Source organism: Solanum tuberosum, unplaced genomic scaffold (assembly GCF_000226075.1).
Source record: "Solanum tuberosum cultivar DM 1-3 516 R44 unplaced genomic scaffold, SolTub_3.0 scf00247, whole genome shotgun sequence".
NCBI classification, from domain to species: domain Eukaryota; kingdom Viridiplantae; phylum Streptophyta; class Magnoliopsida; order Solanales; family Solanaceae; genus Solanum; species Solanum tuberosum.
Window position 1 is genome coordinate 931,322 of NW_006239171.1, and position 3,329 is coordinate 934,650.

Below are 3,329 nucleotides of genomic sequence, written 5' to 3' on the forward strand. Positions count from 1 at the left end.
AAAAAAAAAAAAAAAAAACCCCCACCCCCCCCCCCCCCAAAAAAAAAAGTCACTATAAAGCAACCACTATGCTTGACGGTACACATGGGATGGATGCCCACTGACATGCCTGTTCAAGTATGATAAGAATATAAACTTTAGGTTTACACAACCTAAAAAGCTAACACATGAGGTGAGAATTGACCAAGACCACATACAGAAACAACAACGCATCCCCTCAACTAATGAGGGACACTCTAACACAGCATACGCCTGAAGAACTGGGTCAAAAGATTCCCAAAATCATAAATGAAACAACAATCCAATTCTCCCAATCAATGTAGGACATCCTAAACAAAGTGGACTTGTTCTTATTTAGGCCAGAGAGATTTTCAGATGGCATGTCTAAGCTTATAGGCTAGTAAGAAGGTCATTAAAGATAGAATTAATCATAAAAAGATTCAAAAGAATCTAGCAGACAAATTTATAGGAGAAACAACTTGATGATTCATGAAATTGCACAAAGGAGGACAGTCTACATTTTTTTTCCGTAGGTAATTTTAGTAAGTTATTAATAATACTTTAGCATCTAAAGACAAGTCCAGGAAGCAACCCTACAACTGCTTAAGGTACAACAACAACATGCCCGGTGTAATCCCACAAAGTGGGTTTAGGGAGGATAGAGTGTACGCAAACCATACCCTACCTCAGAGGTAGAGAGGTTGTTTACGATAGACCCTCGCCTCAAGAAAAAACAATAAATAGTAGTGAAAGTACAAGAAAGAAAAGATAGTGACAAAAGCAGTAGATAGTTACAGTAGTATTACAACAAAATTCTATGATAGTAGAAGTACAAGAAACAGCACATAATAATAGAAACCAAAGGACAAAAAACTACAAGAGTAATAATACGACTACTAGTATGGACAAACAACAGGACAATGCACTCCTACCTAATAACCTTCTATCATAATCCGTGTCTTCCACAATCTCCTATCTAAGGTCAAGGCCTCAGTAAGCTAAAACTGCACCATGCCCAGTCTAATCACCTCTCCCCAAAACTTCCTCGGTCTACCTCTACCTTTTATGAACCATCCCACTGGAGCATCCGTGCATCTCCTCATCGCATGCCCAAACCATCTCAACCTCACTTCCAGCATCTTGTCCACCACTAAATTCACTCTCATCTTGTCTCAGATATCCTCATCACTAATCATATCTCTCCTAAAATTGCTTAAGATAGTTATTAGAATAGGAAAAGGATTTGTATATGCCATCGTATGTGGAAAAGAATTGTAATATAGTGTCTATAAAAAGGCTCAGTGTAATAGTGTAATAGTGCAGAAACACAATTCAATAAAAAATTGCCCCATTATTTCTAACATGATATCAGAGCCATTGTTGTGCAATATAGCAACAAATTCAGGAGAAAAATTGTCACTATTTTTCCTCTCCAGATAATACGCCGACGTGTGTGTTGGAGTCTACGGGTCCTACGTGACCTCCTCACTCTTTAAAACAGTTGTCCAATCTAAGAGCTTCATTGTGCATCTCTAAAACCTGAGAGTACTCCAAAAGGATCTTCTCTTCACAAGCAATCACCATGGTCGATGTTTCACTCCAAAATGATATAACAAAGATTAAACATTTATCCTCAATCTTCAGCTTTTTTTGGACACTTCTTTCATCTCCTTTAACCTTCAATCTTGCCCATTTAAGGTGGTTTTTCATAGATGCTTCCCCCTTTGTTTCTAGCCGCCTCCACACTGCACTCTGATTGCTTTGAAGATCCTATTTGTCCATAGATGAAGGGGAAATATCTTGGCTCTGACCCATGTCCACTCTCTACCTCATCTATTTGTAAAACATCCAACTACCACAGTCCACTATTCCAATGGAATATTTAATTTATCCAACTCCATTCCCTTTTGGAGCACATGCTTCACCATGTATTTTGTTGGAAACTCAAATAAGAATTTATCATCCGCCATTTCATAAATGTTCACCCAAAAAGTATTCTTTCATGTTGATACGTCCATCCATCTTCTCATATTTGATAGTGTTGGCTTTTCTTTCATCTCTTTGTCAAAATGGCCAAACAAACATCTTCCCAACACTCCATTCTCAGCAGTTGTGTGCACTCCAGTACAATAATTTTGTTGTCACTAGCAATGTCGTCAAAGGCATGCTTAAGCCCTGAAGCAAGACTTAAAACATGTTGAGCGCTTCGCCTGGCTTAATATGAGCTTCAGTATTATCTTCAAGGTTCTATGGCATACTTTTCCTTGCGAATGAGCCTCTTCTAAAAAGGTGACAATTAATAATTGATATTTCACTTTATTAAAAATTGAATTTTTTTGCTCATATATTTGTCATTAATGCTTACTATTATTAGTCTTGGTCTTTGACTAAACATATATATTTGTATTCTTTTGGCCTTTGCCTCTTTTCATTAAAGCCCATCTTTTATTAGCCCCATTGCGCTTAAAGCCCTAACGAACCTTAGAGCTATTTTGCGCTTAAAGCCCTAACGGACCTTAGAGCTATTTTGCGCTTTTTGCTTTTGATAACATTGGTCACTGTAATAAGGTTGACTCCTTCGACTTCCATTTACTGGTTCTCCATTAACTGGTTATGATAGTTTTAGAATATGGAATTTTTGGATCTGAGTCTTCTTTTATGAACCTACTAATCTTAAATGTGATGTCCCTCCAACCAACATTAAAAGTAACTTCTGGGATAATGACAGATTTGTTGTCACCTTGTACAGCTACAATGCTTATAATCTGGCAAACTTGTTTTTACTCGAGTAGAAAAATAGAGCATGCTCCTCTTTTATTTTACATCTTCTTGTCTGTGCTTCATTATCCTTGAAGCTTCCAGTAAGACTAGCATATCTACTCCATGGTTTTTCTGTTGAATGTAGTTCTGTGCATCAGATTACGGCTGTGCTCCACCCAATCGAACTAAACTTCCGACCTTGAGTTAAGTCTAGTGATGTCATAAGAATCAAACCCCACCGCAAAGTACATTCTATTTTCCCCCATCTGATATCTTGCCTGTGCGGGTACACCGGAGAGCCCTCAGTGCTCCCAGAATGTGCACCTAGAAACTAGACAGTGATATTTCCCTACCTTGAGTTATGTGACAGCATTTTCCAGAGGAGGGAGACACCCAGTTTTCTGGCAACAAGTTGCTTTTCATGGTACTGATCTTAAAATGCTTTAAATTGCTTTCAACAATCCAGCAATGATGATAACATAGTGAAAACTTTTAAAAGTCAATTGAGTTTACAATTTCGAGAATATTTCATGTTAGAAGTGCCTGTCATATTTTTTTTTTTTTTTTTT

The 3,329-nt window shown here is 37.6% G+C and overlaps 1 protein-coding gene across 6 annotated transcripts in view; it reads right to left on the reverse strand.

Annotated features, from left to right (window-relative positions):
* LOC102598312 (helicase protein MOM1-like) overlaps positions 1-3,329 on the reverse strand; it is a 60,630-nt gene that overhangs the window by 19,405 nt on the left and 37,896 nt on the right. The window lies entirely within an intron of this gene.